The sequence below is a fragment of the Felis catus genome, chromosome D4 (assembly GCF_018350175.1).
Source record: "Felis catus isolate Fca126 chromosome D4, F.catus_Fca126_mat1.0, whole genome shotgun sequence".
Classification (NCBI taxonomy): Eukaryota; Metazoa; Chordata; class Mammalia; order Carnivora; family Felidae; genus Felis; species Felis catus.
The window spans coordinates 85,254,585-85,272,072 of record NC_058380.1 but is presented as its reverse complement, the minus strand read 5'-3'; the positions used below and the strand labels follow the sequence as shown (position 1 = coordinate 85,272,072).

General features: G+C 55.5%; 1 protein-coding gene and 1 long non-coding RNA gene across 3 annotated transcripts in view; both read right to left on the bottom strand.

Annotated features, from left to right (window-relative positions):
* The window catches only part of LMX1B (LIM homeobox transcription factor 1 beta), an 80,122-nt gene that overhangs the window by 61,277 nt on the left and 1,357 nt on the right, over window positions 1-17,488 (bottom strand). The gene's annotated exons all lie outside the window — the stretch shown is intronic.
* LOC109493976 lies at window positions 12,216-16,897 on the bottom strand. Its single transcript, XR_002148512.3, has 2 exons — window positions 13,931-16,897; window positions 12,216-13,157 (listed from the first exon to the last, which is right to left on the bottom strand). It is a non-coding gene; the product is annotated as an uncharacterized LOC109493976 (long non-coding RNA).

Below are 17,488 nucleotides of genomic sequence, written 5' to 3'. Positions count from 1 at the left end.
GTTCAGACCGTATTAAGAATTTCAAGAGGGCAACAGCAGAGTATTAAACGAAGCACAGGGCCCTCCTGAGTGTGCAGTCCTCTGGGACTGCACAGGTCTCATGCCCATGAAACGAGACCTGTCAACCATCCAGCCAAGGGGATCACCTTTGCTGGGACCAGCCCAGAGTGCTCAGGACCCCAAGGCCTTAGCCAGTCACCCCAGCTCCAATCCCCAGGTCTCTTGGACTCTCCCTTTGCCCCATCCCCTCCCCTCAACGCTCAGAGAACTGCTTCCTGACATTGCCTTGAGCCTGTCCCCTCCCAGCCCCTCCACTGCCCTCACCTCTGAGGAGGCAGCAGGAGGACCCTCCTGCCAGTCTCCAGTCCCCAATCCCACACATGTGCTGCCACTTTCAGTTCCATAAAGTGCCTCTCCTGTCCTGTCACCCACCTGTACAATAATCTTCGATGGCTCCCTTCTGCCCACAGGATAAAAGCCAAACCCTGTTGCATAGCTACCAGCCCCTGCCCCCCCTCTGCAACCCTGTATCCCAGCAGCCCCTAGGCAGCCTCTCCAGCCAGAATCACTGTCCCAGCCCACTTTCTCAGCCCACCAATTTAACCCCTAATATTCCTGCTTCCTGTGCCCCTACCTGGAATGCCCTCCCAAATCCTCTCAGCTCCCACCTCCCATCTCACAGACACCTGCCCGGGGAAACCCAGCACAGATTCTTGCTGTTCTGTGTTATTAACCAGATCCCTACCCACTGCCCTTCCCGCCAACAACAGCTCACAGCGACTGGTATGGCCCTTGTTCATGCACTGTTTCATTTAATCCTCAGGACAACCCTAGAAGCTAGGTTCTTTGAGTACCTCTGTTTTACCAATGAGGGAACAGAGGCTCAGAGAGGCCGAGGAACTTGCAAAGGGTTGCCCAGCTAGACAGAGGCTGAACCTGGTGTCTAGCCCAGCCAGTTGAGCCCCTCAGCTATTTCTCTACACTTTTCTTTCAATACTAAGCAAGCACCTATGAGGTATCATGCCCTGTCCTGGCCAAGGCATGGCTCAAACACAGAACTCTAGCAAAGGTTCTGCCTGGCACATGTAACCAAAGCCAGACACAGGCTCAGGCCCAACACAAAGGACTACGGGAGCATCCACAACAACATCAGCAAGAACCAAATACCTAATCTGAAGACATTGCATCTGCTTTCTCTTTTCAATTCCATCATTGCCCTGAGGCTGTTGTTGGTCTTTAACAGCCTTTGAGAGAAGTGTGGCACAGAGAGGTAAAGCATCAAACCCAGGGTCACACAGCCAGATCAAACTCTGAACCCTGAGGTTCCAAAGCACCGGCATCTTTTCTCTGTCTACCTGGGTAAGAATCTTGGCCTCCCAAGCGATCAGTTCTTGGGCCACAAAATCAGAAAAGAGGTCAGCATATTCCAGGCATGGGGATTGAGCCGGCTTGATTTCTATTTAACTGTGCCCCCTCCCCCCACCTGCTTCGCCCAGGGGCTCTCTGAGGACAGGGTGGGCCTACCCTTTCCTAGCCCAGCTCAGCCAGGACCTGGCTGAGCAACTCCAAGTTCCCCAGCTGGGTTTCTGGTAATTAGCTGCTCAGAGATGCACCAGTCTCTTACCCAACACCCCTCGTGACCCCCTGCCATGAGCACTCACCAAGTAGAGCACAGGCTTGGTTCCATGGTACTCCCTACGCCCCAGGGCAAGTTGTTTCCATTTACAAGTTCTTGTTATTACTATCATTGCTATCATTACTGTTATTTTAATTTAAATCTTCCACATTCAGGGAGATGTTTCTCTGCAGCCACGAGGGCATGTCTGTGGGAGGCTGGCACTTTGGTGACGGGCCTGAACTCTTGCCACGTGGGACGGCAGGACCAGTGGGCGGCCAGCTCCATCCTCCTTCAGGGGTCTGCCGCTGCTCACTTATCAGGCTGACATCCCACAGGGGGGCCGCCGCCCTGCCCGCCCCTCCGGCTCCAGGCCTGCCGACTGGAACCAGACCTGGACGGGTGGGCGGGCAGGGGCCTGTGGGAGGGGGCCAAGCCCTCACCACAGGCCCCTTTGCAGTTCAAAGTGACACACTGAGGCGCTGTCCCCTTCAAAGGGCAGACAGCGCCTGCCCTGAGCTGCTGTACCCGCAGGGCAGGGGTAAAGGTGGCCCCGTGAGGGCTGGTGAACTCCCGTCTACGGGTTGGGTCTGCTTCCCTGTGCCCTGTCCTGAGTAGGACACATACCAGCAGTATGCAATTGGGGGCGGGGGGAATCTCGTTCCCTCTCTGAACTTCCCTGCTGTCACTGTGTATTTGCAAAGCACTCAGAAGGCACTTGGGGACGGTCATGCATGATGCTGACAATGCTGACGATAGAGATGATGATTCAGTCTGAGAAACAACACCCCAAAGCCAGAACACCTGAGCGTGATTCCCACCAGCCGCTCGCTAGCTGTGTGACCCAGGGCAAGTCAGTTAAGTTCTCTGTGCTTTGGTTTCCCTACCTATAAAACAGGGTTAGGAGGGGAGGCTGCATCGTGCCAAGTAGCCACAGGCACACTCATCCCCTCAATGCCACAGTATGCCCACCTGATGTCAGGATAGTTGTTCGTTGTTCGGCCCAAGCGAGAGCCACGGAGAAGGTGATGGCATGGTTCAGGTGCTCCCCACCACCACCCCCGCTCCCAGGCTGAGGCCGAGAAGTCCTCAAGAGGACAAGCCTTCCCACCTACAGATGACAGCTCCGTGCTGGAGCAGCTTCCCCCACTAGCTGTGTGACTCTGGGTGTGTGGCTTTACCTCTCTGAGCCCCAGTTCTGTCACCTGGAAACCTAGGTAAACAATGGTCCTTTTGGGAGCACTCACTGCGATCTGGAGTGCCAAGGGCTGAGCCCCGAGCCTAGCCAAACATGTGCCCAATAGATGGTAGCTCTTATCATTGCTATCTTAAGCTATGTGACCTTGGGGAAATCAGGGCACGTCTCAGGTCAAGTTTCAATGCTGCAAAATGGGAAATGATACTAATAATGCCTGCCCCAGGGCAGTGAGAAAATTCAATGAGATAATTCCCATCAAACCCATAGGCAGTGTGCAATAAACACTGGCCATGAATTATGAGGCATTCATTCAACAAATAACATTCAGCTCTGGTGCCTGGCCACCACAAGACCCCGAACCCAGAAAGGGGCTAAAATCTGCCCTCTTAAAGGATTGCTGGAAGTTCTCTCCTGACAGAATGCCTGGGCCCCAACTCTGGTTCCACTTACTAGCTGTGTGCCCTTGGGCAAGTCACTCAACTTCTCTGTGCCTCTGCTTCTCATCTAAGTAAATGATCACAACATCCATGTCACAGCGCCTTTAAAACCTGTGAAGTGCTGGGGATGCCTGGGTGGCTCAAGTCGGTTAAGCATCCGACTTCTGCTCAGGTCAAGATCTCTGGGTTGGTGGGTTCGAGCCCGGCATCGGGCTCTGTGCTGACGGTGTGGAGCCTGCTTCGGATTCTGTGTCTCCCTCTCTCTGCCCCTCTACCTCTTGCGCTCTGCCTCTCCCTCTCAAAAATAAATAAACATTAAAAAAAAAAACATTAAAAAAAATTGTGAAGTGCTTACAGCGGTGCCTGACAAACCCTGAGCACTCAACGAGCATCAGCTGTGGTTATTATTGCCGCTGCTGCTGTTGTGTGCTCTCTGGGCCAGGCCTGCCCATCAGCAAGCCCCCTGCAGCCGGGCCCCCTTCTGCAGCTCAGAAACTCGGGAAGTGTCAGCTCCTGCGAGGCCGCCCGAGTATCCTGCAGAACGGAGGCTTCTGTGGGCTTCCTCTCTGGTCTGTTTCCCCAGCAGCTGGAACACTCAGAAAAAAGCTTCCAGCCTGCTGGGCTTGTCAAAGCAGGGCCAGCTTTACTAGAACCAGCTTTGGACGGTAATTTTGCGGTCATAACAACTATTTTCTTTACATACTGCTATAGAAAGGGGAACCCCCTACTTTTTTTTTTTTTTTAACCTAATTGAAGACACCATCAAGCGTAAATATGCTGGAGTTTTTAATAAAAAACATGATGGAGGAAAACATTCAAAGCTCAATGATCAGAAGCCAGTCGAGTAGAGATGTCGCTCCCTCTCCCTACCCCCTTGGCTGTGCTCTGTGCGGGACCGGCTTTGGGGCTGGCAACTTTTAGACCTATGGCAAAAATAATGAACAGCAGTGAGGCTTGGAGATAGCCTGAAAAATATCCTGGAAAAGAAAAACATATGCCAAAGAGTGTGGTGTAAAAGTCATATTTCATGCCTGACTTTAGAGAATGTTAATAAGGATTAGAACCATACTCCAACAGAGCAACTATCAGTCAAGGCGGGGTAATTAATTTTGCTTCAGATCTCTGCTTGGGAAAATGAAAGCAGTAAGTGTTGTTTCACAGCACAGAGATTCCATCACACGAGAACAACCCAAAGAACTTCCAAAGCTGTGTCCTGATCCCAGCTGAAAGAAACCTGGCTGTGGCTGGCAGCCTCTGCTGGTCTGTCGCCGTGTCGATTTGGGGATCTTTTCCCAATGTTGACAATATCAAACTCTTTTTTTTTTTTTTTTTTTTAAATTTCAGGATTGGCTAATAAATATGATTAAGATAACACATCCCAAACCACATGTCCTCTGCTCAGCCTCCAACATGTGCAGTACAGATGTGTCTTCCGTGTACAGATGACCCAGCCAGTTGCTCCCCTGAGGCAGGGACCCTGGGAGACAGAACCCCGAGGGGTCCTGGCAGCCCACTGGCCCTCTCTGGCCCTGGCCAGGCTGCTGGCCTCCCCGTGACCCACTTTAGAGAGGAAGGGCTGAGCCCAGGGTGTCTGGAAGTCAGACACTAGAAGGACAGAGGAATGGATGGTGAGATGTGGCACTGTGCTCACCTGGCTCTTGTCCCTGCATGTCCCAATTTAGAAGATAAAATTCCCAAATTCTGCTATCCAGAAAGCTTCCCAACTCATTCCATCATGGAGACATGCCTGTTACCCCCCTCAGGAACCAGGGTTGAAGGGCCTTCCCCTCCCAGTGACCTCAGACTAGGGAAAAAAGAGTAAGCCAGTGGCAAAGCCAGGGTCTGGCAGAGGGTTCTACAAAGAATTGTGGAGTTGCCACACAGACCCCCTAACTTGGCAGTGGGCAGACTGGGGTTCCCGTCCCCCATTGTGCCACAACTGTGTGAGCTTTGAGGCAAATACTAGCCACACCTGGGCCTCAGTTTTCCCCTTTCTACAAGGATCCTGAAGAGCTCTTCGTCTGGCACATGCTAAAGCCGTGCAAGGTATGGGTGGTGGGTATGTTCCTGGTGCGCCCACTCTGTGGTCACTGAGGAGGGCTCTTGGAGGTGGCAGAGAAAGCCAGACCCTTGAAACAGGGCAGGGAAGCCTGGGCCTGTTTGTGTCGACAGCCAGCCAGTCTCCACCTCTCGGGGGAGAGGGGGCAGCAGTCTCAGACACAAGAGCCCCTCCCAGCCTGACCAAGCAGGGCCCTGGGTTAAGTAGGAGTGAGCCTCCTTCTTAGCTTTCCCCTGGGGCTAGGAGGGAGAAAGGAGTCCCTCAGAGTTGGCCAGGCCAGGCCGAAGGGCTCAAGTGGGCGGAGAAGGGAAGGGCATTCTACCACAGTGGGAGAATGAATGAATGAATGAATGAATGAATGAATGAATGAATGTAAGAGGGAGGTAGGGGTCTCCCACTTCCCTTACAGCAGGCAGGCTAGGGGTAGGGCGCATCCCTGAGAAGAAGGTCACTAGGGGTCCCTGGAAGAGGGGTACTATGACCTGGCTGAGCCCCAGCTGCCTGCAGGGCAGAGGCTGGAGGGTCTCCCTTCTGGACCAGAGGCTACTCAGGGTAGGCACGGAGGGTCAGGCTCCTCCTAAGCTGGGTGGGGTCAGGACCACCTAGTGGAGGAACTCTGTCACCGGCCCCTCACCTCCTTTCAGCTGGGATCGGCTGAGCATTGACTGCCGCGTTTCTGGCCCCCTGTTAAAGCTCAGGCACTGGTCTCCCCGGAATACCCCAGGCGTCTTCCCTGCCTAGCAGCCCAGGCCGGCGGGCCCAGGGCTCGGCCAGGCCGGGCTGATATGAACCATCTGCGTTGTCTTAGGCCGCCCCTCTGCCCACTGTCCCTCTGAACTCGGCCGGTTCCCGCGGGCCGTTTGATGCCTCGTAGGGTCACAGACCCCCGCACACAAATCACCGCCGAGGGGCTGGGGGTGGGGTGGAGGCGCTGAAACCTAATCCGCAAAGTTTGCTCTGCCGCCGGCTCGCTCCTTCCCTCGCTCGCTCGACCACCCCCCCTTTCCAAACAAGGCTTATTTTTCTTGCCAAAAAACCAAAGTTGGTATCAAGTGTTTCGAGGGAGAAAGTGTCTCCCCCGCCCCAGCTCGGGAGGAAGGGCCGGAGCTGATGGCTGAGCACGGGACTGCAGAGAGGGCTTCGGGAGGGAACCCTCAGGAGGTGAGGTCCCAGCTCCCGGGTCTGTCAGTCCCCATGCTTAATGGTCACAGACCCGACTGTCTCTGACCCTGCCCTGTCCCCTTGGTCCCCCGCCCAGATACTACTCTCTCCTTCGTGGCTCTCCATCCCTGCGCGGCCAGAGATGGAAGCATCACTTCCTGCCCCTTCTCCCTCCCCATAAAACAGCCCTTGCCTGTCGCTTTTACGAGGTGACACCCTGCTTTCAGCCCGATCCTCCCGCACCGGAGCCTGGGCTCGGGAGGGAGGAGACTGTGAGCAGTCAGGCGTCTCCAGAGAGCTCCCAGGGCACACTGGGGTCCTTGCGTGACTGCCCCAGAGCACAGACTAAGAGCTTTAAAAGGAGGCCAAGGAGCTGGGTATGTTAGAGACAAATTCCTCCAAAGTCTCCTCTCCAGCTCCATTGACTCTGGGGCCTTCGATCTGAGATGCTAGAAAACTGGCCAGGAGGTAGCCGGCCTGGTCCTCTGGAGGGGTGCAGAGCGGAGCCCCGGGAGCACACAGGTTTCGTTTGCTGGGTGTTGGTTTTGCTTTTGGTTTTTTCAGCCGGTGCAGCGACCCGGAACCACGCCCGGGCCGTTTCTCCGACGCCCACAGCTTCCGACTGTGCCCGGAGGTGGATGCCGGCGGCTAAAGTCCGCGCCCCGTGGCGCCCGCTGTGCGGACTGGAGTTCTAGTTGTCGGAGCAGGCAGCCCGGTCGGGGCAAGGCAGAGACGTCGAGGGGGCCCGGTCGGCACACCCGACTGGGTCTGTGCGGCCGGGGGTGGGGGTGGGGGGCACAGGAAAGGTCTGTACGCTGTGGGACAGGGGTGGCGGCAGCAGCGGTGGCGAGAATAAAGGCGCCACGGGCCCGGCGGAGAAGCGGGTTTCCGCGGGGGTCGAACAAAGGAATTCGCCCTCAGAAGAAAGGGGCCGAGCGAGCAGCCGGGAATGGTCAACCCCGGATACTCTCGCAGGAGTAAGAGCGTCTCGACATCAGTCCCAGGGATCCAACGAAATCCGCCCCGCGCAGGACCCCAGCCTGGCATCTCCATTCGGCCTCTCCCTTCTTGTCAATCCCGCTTTCATGGGGATGGTGGGTGTGCACCCCCCAGCGCCACCTTTCCTGGGAAGAGGGGACAGAGTGGCCCGTGCTTTCCGTCAGTGGAGGCAAAAAGTCCCCCCCCTCCCAATCGGCATCTTCTGGTCGTGGCGCCGTTGCCCCCATTTTCCAGAAGCTGACAATTGAGGCTCCCAAAAAGCAACCCCTTCCCCCACCCCTATTGCAACGCCTGGCCGGCTCGGGAGACCCAAGCGCCCTCGGAAACGAAAGTCGCCCCAGGGGCGACAGGCCGGAGCTCCCCTCCTCCCGCAGCCCTCGGAAGGGGTGGAGGGCACACGGTTGTAAGGTGCTCGGCTTCTTTTCTCTGCTTGACATGAATAAGGGGATTAGGACGGCAAGTTTCCGTCGTTCACTCCGTCGGACAAAGGGCCCCGCGGTTAGAGCGGCGCAGCCTCTGATTAAACAGACAGAGCCCTGTCACTCAGCACCAACCTAGGTACTTGTGTTCGTGACATAATCTTATTAGAAGATAAAACCAGAGAAATCCTTTTCATAATGAAAAGTTACATTTAATGGCTGGACTCACCCCCCAACCCCTCCCGACCCTTCCCCCCTCTTCCCGTTGCTGTTGGATATGGCTCGCCTGTAATTGGCATTTAAAGCACCAAGTCCGAGAGAAAAACGGGGTTTAGGGTTTTTGTAATCCCCCTAAACTGTCTTTGTTCGAAATCTCCACAGATACAAGTCTGTTAAGAGTAAATATTTGTGGATTGATACAACCACATTTCCCCCCTACAAACCAAATCTGAAAAACCTCTGCCCTCCCGCCGCGCACGAAGGCCAGGGCGCAGGAGGGAGGGGGCTGGGCTCGGCCGGAGCGTCTGTATCGGGAACTCTGCGTTTGGGGTCGCCTCGCTGCCTCCAGGAGCTGAGGGACTTTGCACATTTCTCAGGCGGGAGAAAGGTCTTAGATTCTTTTTTCAATTTTCTGTGCTCTCGATAAACAAACCTCCCGAACCCGCTGCTTTTGGGCCTGCCCGAGGGGGTCGGCGGGAGGGCTTGGGGAGGGGCGAGGGCTTTGCTCAAATCCGAAAGAAAATGCAAACTCTCTCCACCGGCCTCTCTCCCTTCCTGCGGGTTTAAGTGGCTCCGAGAGGACTCGCTCCTCCTGGGTTGTGGAAGACCCCACCCGGCACGGCGCCCCAAGTCCAGCCTAGGAAAGCACCGGGAGCCACCAAGGGCCCCCGAAACACGAAGGAGTCCGAAGGTTGCAGCAGGGGCCCGGGTTCCCGGCTCCAGCCCAGCCCGTCCCAGGATCGGATTCCTTCATAAATCAGCGGCTGGGTGAAAGGGCTGCGCTTTAGAAAGGGCAGGACCGTGTGCGCGTATTAGAGCGCGCGGTTCCCAAATCCGGGCTAAACCCCTGGTGACACCGAAATTCATCAACCGCTGCTGGCGCCCGCGGCTCAGCTGAGGAGCCCCAGAGCCTAGGAGCTTGTGCACCGCGCTGCCCGACTTGGGGAATGAGAAGAACGAGGGGCAGGAACCCTCCAAGAGGTGGGCCTGGAGGAGGGCACGGGTGGAGACCTCGGGAAGCCGCCCCGCCCGTGCGCGCCTCTGGCGGGGAAGGAAGCTCACCACCGGGGAAAGGCAGTTATTCTAACCTTTTTCCTTCTCTGGCAAGGGCTGGCCCTACACGGACATTCTAGTGCGAAGAGGGCAGTGACCCCCAACCCCAAGCCCTTCCAACCCTGCGGCAGTAACCGCCCCCACCCCCACACCTTTCAGGCTGGGTGCTCTAAGGAGAATCACAGTTGCCCAGAGCAGAATCTGGGGCTTCAGGGAGAGTAGAACTTGAGGACTTAGGGATGCCATCAGTTTTGGGAGTTAGACCCACCTGGGAAAATTGTGCTACAGAGAAACTCTGGACCTGAGAGAAGTTACAACTCTCTCCACCTCGGTTTTCTCACCTGTCCAGGGACCTAGAGCAATAAAGGTCAGTACACATCGCAGCACTCAAGAAATGTCCGTTCCTTTTCTTTCTAGATGTACTACTTCAGCCTGCCCCTCTGAGGTCAAGAAGGCTCTGCTCCTGGGAGTTCACAGCTACACTGGCCATGTTCAAGAGTAGGCTGGCTAGAGGCAGGAGGACCTGTGTGCCTCAGTAGCAATGGGGAGCCATCCAGAGGCTGCTGCCTGCCTGCCTGCCTGCCTGCCTGCCTCCAAGGACCAGTTTCTGACAGCCAGACCTGTCCCATTACCTTTTCAAGGGAAAAATTCAAACCACAGGCCACAGACCTGGGTAAGGAGCAGGAGGAGGGTGGGCTAGGCCACTCTGGGAGGCCTGTTTAGGAGGCTACACTCTCTGGGCCTGCTCTGAAAGGCAGACAATGCATTCCTGCCAGGCAGGGCGTCTCCAGCTCACTTCCCAGGCAGGCAGGCAGGCAGGCAGGAAGGAAATATACATTGACTGAGTGCCCAATGCAGGCTGGCACCTTTGGGTTTGTTTCACTTTATCCCCAGAGGTTGATTCCCTTTATCCTGTGAGATTGTAATTATCACCCCTGTTTCACAGAGGAGGAAACTGAGGCTCAAGAAGAGCCTTACCTAAAGGTCTTTGGCTTGTGTCACAAGAACCAATGTCACAGAGACATTCTGGATCCCCGACCTGGACTTGCAATTTTGTACTTTCCTTTGAGAAAGTGTGAGAAAATGTGCCCCACCCAGGAGGCTCTCCATTCTCAGGAGGTGGCTCCCAGAGCACCTTGGTCCTCTCCATCTCCACAGGCTCGGGCAGCTCCAGGCCTGGGCGGGCGCCCAGACCCCGACAGCCCCGTAACTATGGCGATTCAGGAATCACATGACAACAGTCACGGAGTCCCGGAGGAAACCAGGAGGTGGGAGAAGGGGGAAGAGCAGTCACACCCAGCTTGTCCTGACCCACGGCTCCTGCTTCTCTCCCGTCACTGCTTCGCCAGCACCCAACAGAGGTGCCCGGGGGTTGGGGTAAGGGGAATCCTGGGCATCCGGCGGTCCAGCATGCTATCTCAGCCTTCTGCATCTAGCTGGCAGCTCGGGGGTCTCCTCACGCCTGCCAGCCCCGGTGGGCACCTCTGTTGCTCCCAGCAGCCCTCAGAACCCTCCCCGGCTGGCAGCCACCTCACAGTTCCCAGGGAAACCTCTTAAGCACGGGCCGCCAGGAAGCAAACATCTTTGTTTCTTCTGGAACCAAACTCCAGGAACTAGGTTTTTCCTTCAGCAACACTTCCCCCAGTTCACCAAGTGCAGGGCCAGCCAGGTGCTCTGCCATCAGCCAGCACACTCGGTCCGGGGCCAGTCTGAGCCAGGCTCCCGATGGAGACAAAGCCCCCCCCCACCCCCCACCCCCGCCCCATGTACTCACATATCCCCCGGACCCCTGTACTCCCCACAACCCCCCTTCAGGGCCCCAGGGTTGACAGGGCAGGTCCAGTGACTGCCAGTCAAGAAGCCAACAGAAATGGATACAATATTGCCCCGGGAATAACAAAGGAAGGGCCCTCGCAGAAATTTATTTGTTCTGATCAGGCGAAGCAAAGGTAAAGGGCAGTGAGGAAGTGCTGTCAGCCAGGCCTGAAACCCAAGAAAGTTGCCATTCGGAGCACAGTGGCCCCTTATACCCCACTACTCCACAAGGCAGCAGTAGTTAAAGCAAACACAGGCCCTTCACTGCCCCGTCAGTTACACCTTCCCCCCAAAATTACACAAACCTTGAAAGATTTTTCTGAGAGAAGATGGATGCTTCGGGAGACTTGAGGTCAAGGCTAGGCTGTTTAAAGTATATTATTAACAAATAAACATTTACTGCAAAAAAAAGAGAAAAACCCTATAGGCCACCGGGGAACCAAATCATGTTGCTTTTGGCTTCAAATGACAGGAGACATTTATGACATGAATGGAGAACACCAGCCGGTCGATGAAATGGCAAACGTCTGCCACTTTGCTTCCTCTGCCTTCGTGAATCAACTTTTTCAAATATGGTTTTCAGCCTTACCCTCCCCTCACTACCACCGCCTCCCCACTTCTGACTGCAGTAGCAATAAATATATATAATTTTGGTTTTGCTCTCTGCTGCCATCAGCACAGAATCTGGGAGATGGAGAGGGCTGGGTCAGCCAGAAAGCCGAGAGTTTTGGGTCCTCCTGCACCCCCAACTGACTGACAGCTCACACGGGCTCCTTGGATGAGTGGACCATCCCTTTCTTCCTCCCTCCCTTGAAGCTGAGGCCTGATTGCGGTGTCCAACGAATTGGAAGTTATAACTCATGTCGCTGAGTGTATCCTCCAGTCCTCAGCCTAACTAATGCCAAAGTAGGACTGGGATTCCCCCCCCCCCCCCCCCGCCCATTCTGTTTTAAAACCCTCATGGCCACAGGACAGAGGAAATTCCCTGGGCAAGAACTGCCAGCCCATCATGGACAGAACAGACCTCTGTGGGCTGGAGGATCCTTCTGACCACCTGAGCTGGTGTTTCTCTACCTTTTAAACCTCATCTTCTGAGAAAGGTACAGATCCCTAGATCTCTTCCCCTCACGTCCCCCCCCCCCCCCCCCGCCCTGCCTTCTGAATCTCCCCCTCATCCTCAGAGATGTCAGCACCCCCCCCCCGCCGCCATTTGAATCACAAAAAAACAGTAAGCACGAAGGGTTTTCCAAATATGAAATTATACTTCTGTGTAGGATTTTCCAAGCTGTACTCAGACTCTAGAGATTCCAGTTGCTCCCCAGTGGAAAGATCTTCGCTCTGGACCAACTTCCACTCCCTCTCACGCACCCCTGCCCCAAAGAGAAACAGGCCAGAACACCAGGCTCATCCTGATACCTGCCCTTCCCGATCATGCACAGGTGGCATTTGTTCTGACCTCTACAATCAGTTTTTCTGCCTCTCTGGAGGTCGTGAGGACGATACTGGATCCCATGGAGTCTGGAACACTTACTGCAGCCTCACCAGATACCTCGTGCTATCCTTCCAACCACCCCGGGATGTTGTATCATCACTCCTAATTTGCTGATGGAGAACCTGGGGCTCAGAGACAGGTTGTCACTTGGTTAAGATCACACGGCTGCTGAATGGTGGGGCTGGGAGGTGAATCCAGTTCTGTCTCAGAACCTAGAGTTCTTTTCATCACTGAAGGAGTGTTGGCCCTCACAGTGCCCCACTCAGGCAAAGGGAGCAATTTTCCCAGGGGTGCTCCTCATCTTCCCCGCACAGAGAGGTTCTCGGCAAGCCTACCATGCCAGCTGCACCTTTCTCTGGCATGGAACACAGAGGCAGTTTGGTATGTCTTCGGCGACAAGACATTCTTGCCACACTGATGGTGATAATAGCGACAACAATAATTTCCAGAGTCTTAACAACATGCCAGGCAAGATGCCAGGTCCTTTGGGGCATGTTATCTCGAATCCTTATTAGAATCCTTTCTCCCAGGTGGGTATGTCCCCATTTTACAGAAGCGGCTCAGGTAGATGCCAGGACTGTGTGGCCCTAAGCCTGGCTCCAAGGGGCAGGACGGGAGGGAGCTGAGGGTCGACAGTCACATACCCCAGAGGAAATCCTCACAGCCTTCTTCTCCTACTCAAGAAAAATCCTGCAAATAAATTAGGCTGCGTTAGCCCAGAGCCTGGGGAATACAGGGTGAGCCAGGAGTCAGCTATGAATAATGCCTCCGTTCAGCAGCAGATGACCGCAGCTTCAGGAAGCCCTTTGCTTACTCTTCTACCTGCAATCAGGGTGCTGGCGGGGGGGGGGGGGTTAAGTGGGGGGTGCCTTCCCAAGGGCCAGAGGGTCCCCACACTCGGGCTGACACGGTGAGCCCTTCGGCCCTTGAAGCCCCAGAAGGACACTACGGAGGCCTTTTTATACGGCAAAGCGCTGGCTTTGCCTTCCGAGCAGACCCATTTCCAGGACGGGCCCTCTACCTCAGGGTGTGGGCCGGGATGTCTGCCGCTCCGGGTAAGATGCACGGGGGCCATGCCAGCTGGGATGCCTACTGGTAGAGGAGGTGCTGCTGGTAACTGGCACCCCGCAGTAAGGCCTATAGGAGTCCTTCCAAGCTGGGAGAAAGAGCAGGCAGAAAAGGCTGGAGCCTGACTTTGCTCTCCCTGGGCTGTGCCACACCCCTACTGTGCCAGTGCTGGGGCTCTGAGGAGAGGTGAGCCTCCCTGGAAGGCCTTTCCCGGTGTAAACACTTCCAAGGGGAGGAATGCGCTGGGAAGAGCCAGGTTGGGCCACTGGAGCTGCAGCCAGCTGGGGTGGATTTACCAAAAAACAAAACAAAACAGAACAACCCACCCCAGGACTCAGTTTTTTCTGAAACTCCAAGTCTCGCTGCTCCCCCTTCCGCGGGTGGGCGCATCCTACCTGGGCAGGGGAGCCCAAGGGGACCCTCGCAGGCTCAGCGGAGCCCTGTAACTCTGCGTGCCGAGAGGCGAGGCCGCCCGGGCAGGCCCGGCCGGCGGAAGGGCGCCGCCAGCCCAGGACGCCGAGGTGGGAGCGTGGCCCGAGCAGGAGCGCCGCGTCCTCCGGCGCGCGCAGGCTCCCGCTCGCACACCAACGAATCTCGGGTCGCCCGGCCTGGGAGCTGTCTTACAAGCGATTAGACTCCATTTTGTGACAGATTTTTGGACTCTCCCACCGACCCTCCCCCCTTCCGCAGCCTCCTCCAGGAATTCGCCACCTCCTCAGGATAGAAACGCTTTCCAGACGAGCGACAGACGGCAAGAAAGGGGACTTACATAATTCTACTTGGCCAAAGCCACCAAGAAAAAAAAAAATGGGGCGCGGGGGGGGGCATTATGTTGTCATTAAAAAAAAAATTTTTTTTTTCATGTGTTCTCAGGAGGAGGAAGGAGAGAGAGGTGTCCGTGATTTTGCGTTTGGAGGCCCCGTTTCCTCCCGGCTTCTAACCTGGTTTTCTGTCGGAGAAGGAGCTCCGGCTGCCGAGGGGCCAGAGCCTCGGGCGCAAAACGATCCGACGGCCCCCCCCCCCCCTTTTTAAGGAAAGAGCCCTCCAGAAAACACGTACGGAGAAAAAGTAAACTTTTCGAGTTACGCGTGAAATTGCCCAAATGCCGTGGCCCGCGCGCTCTGTTGCATCCGTCCAGGACGTGCGGGTGCATTTTAGCAAATAGTATTAAATGTGCCCGAACGTCAATTAATCACCCCCGTGGTGCGTAAAATAACGTTGCGCTTCTGGGTGTCCCGGATCTTGAAAACAAATCGAAAGGAAGAAGAAACGCTTAATAAAAATAGCAACCTCTTTCTATGACCGAACCCCGCAGCTCCTCACCGGGCGAGGACATATTTTTCAAAAGTTACTGGGGGGCGGGGGATGGTGTGTTAATTTCCCTATACCGCTGACACACAGGCTGCACAAAATCGAGAAGGCACGTTTCTGCGCCCCCTTGCCTGGATTCTCGTCTTAAAAGCATTTACGCACAGATGCAATAAATACGCATCTGCGATCCTCAAAGGAAAAAAATAAATCGTGAAACACACTTTTATTGTGCAAAGAACATCGCTTCCCCAGTGAGCCCCTGCCTGCCTCGCTGCACTGGCTCTCCCTGAGAAACGCTGAGGCGAGACCCGCCCGGGGTATTTGTCCACGGGATTGTCTTGATAACAACCCCTCCTCAGCCCCCAACTGGCCGGCCTAGTGCAGATACCTAATTGGCCTTATTGGAAGAAAGAGGGGGCGAAGGAGGAGGAGGGCACCGTGAGGGGCGTGAATAATGCCCGCCTGGAGGCTGCCGCCTAGCTGGACCCAGGCTCGGAACTCCGGACCTGCGGTTCGCCCAGCACCAAAATTCCCCCGCAAACACATCCCGACTGCATTGAAGCATCCAGCTCTACGGCGCCTTGTTTCTTTTTTAAACAAATATACTTTCAACAAAGCCATTGCAACTGTTTAATTGTTTTGTAAAATTAGGAGGTGGACCGCTCTGCTCTAAGGGAACATCCTGCTCAAATCTTGTGACTTTAGAGTTCTGTGCTCCGAAAAACCAGGGGGCATCATCTCCTTGTTTTAAACACAAGCTCCATAAAGGATTGAGGGGGAGCGGAAGAGACCTGGCAGATATGTATAAGAGGCTGGAAAGGGTCCTTCCAGTATGTTTAAAAAAAAAAAAAAATCCCCCAAATCTGCACAAATGCCTTGGAGGGCCATTTCCAGCTTCCTCGGCCTCCTGCCCCCACATGTTGAGTCATCCAGGCCGGTGGCGGAGCTGGAAGAAGCACTGCCACAGCTGAGCTAAGGGTCAGGTAGGAAGAGGTGCAGGCCAGCAGGACACAGGTAGGCTGGAGGCTGGTGAGCCCTGCCCCTCGCCCAGACCAAAGCCCCCAACCATATCCACCTCAAACTACTTTCCCCATTTTATTTGTGCTGGTCTATGCCTGCCTGTGGTAGAGCTGACTGGCGGCCACACTTTCTCCTGGAACTGGAATCCTATCAGTCCAGGCACAGCACAAACTCGACCAACGGCAATGTGCCTGATTTGGGGTGCTCCAGACAGAGAGAGAGGTCTCGGCTGGACTCTGGGATCAGCAAAAAAAGTTGCCTCTCTGAAATGTACCCCAATTCCTGTCGGCAGAGCCCCCAGTGGACAAGAAGAGCAAGGTGCAAAGAGCAGGTCCTCTTGGACCTCCAGACCAGGGGAGCACAGCCAGGTTAGGCACTGCCGTGGGACTCAGCCAGAACCTTTCAGAGTAAGAACCTAATACCTTCTTCAGGGCTCTGGCTTGCAGCCCTCCATTTCTAGGTCTCAGCCAAGCAGCTAGAGAGATGGAGAAGGGGCACCCCAGCCGCTCCACTTCCCCATCGGGGCCTGGAATTAGGAACAGTCCTTGGGCAGCTAGGGAGGCTGCAATCATCACAGGCATTGGTTAGCCTAACCTTTTCCTGGAAGCTTGGGCACACACAGCCCCTTCTGAGCCCCGAACCATCTGAGAGCCTACCCACCCTGCACGCCCATCTAAAAGGGTCTTCCAGGTCTCACTAGAAAGTTCTCGAAGGCACCCACACTGGTCTCCACAATGCCTCCCTGGGGATCCCCACACCCCCTTTTCGTCTGTTGCTCCTCTCTGCCTCCCTCCTAATCACACTGCCAGGCACAAAAACCAGAGGGTCAAAAGAAAAAGCCTGCTTTTACTCTTAACTGTCCCAGCACCTTGCAAGCCAAATCCATAGTCTCAGCTAAAAACAAGTCAGTAGGTAGGGCTCAACCCATAGTCTCTGGACTCAACCCCGAGGCTTAGGCTATGCCAGGGCAGAGCAGACCACCCCCTTCTCCAACACAAACACTCTGCAAGAAAGAAGGCCTGCTGGGGAAGGCTGACTTGGGCAGTCCTTCACCATCTGCCCCCCCCCCCGCCCCGTCCCCGACCTTCCAGGAGCCCCAGATTGTGGTTTGCCACCTCTTGAGGTCCCCTTCCCAGACAGCTTCTTCAGCCAGCAGGAATTTTAAGTGAAAATTTCCCGCATGGAACGGTTTGAAGAGAATGGACACCCTTTTCTATCAGGGACTAAAAGTACAACAGGCAGCAAGGTAGGAAGGAGGCATCCCCAGCTGCTCGGGGAGTTCAGCACCCCCCCTTCCCAACTCCACTTGCTTGCTCCAGGAATCCGAACCCCCCATAAAACCCTACTTTTGGGAAGCATACCGCCAAGGCCTGGCTCCTTAAAGCACTGTTTTCGTTTGGAAATCAATTCTTGGTCCCCAATTTAGGCCTTGGTGGGGTCAGGGCCTGTCCCTGGACGGAGGGATGGTATCCCCTAGTTGCCCAAGGGCCTTGTCCTGTACCCCAACCAGTACAGGTTTCCGGACAAAAGATGGCAACTAGGGACCGCCGCAAGCTCCCGGCCACCCCACCAGTGGCGGCCAGGCTGGGACCGTTCGTCCCTGCCGGGAGACGCGCAGCCTG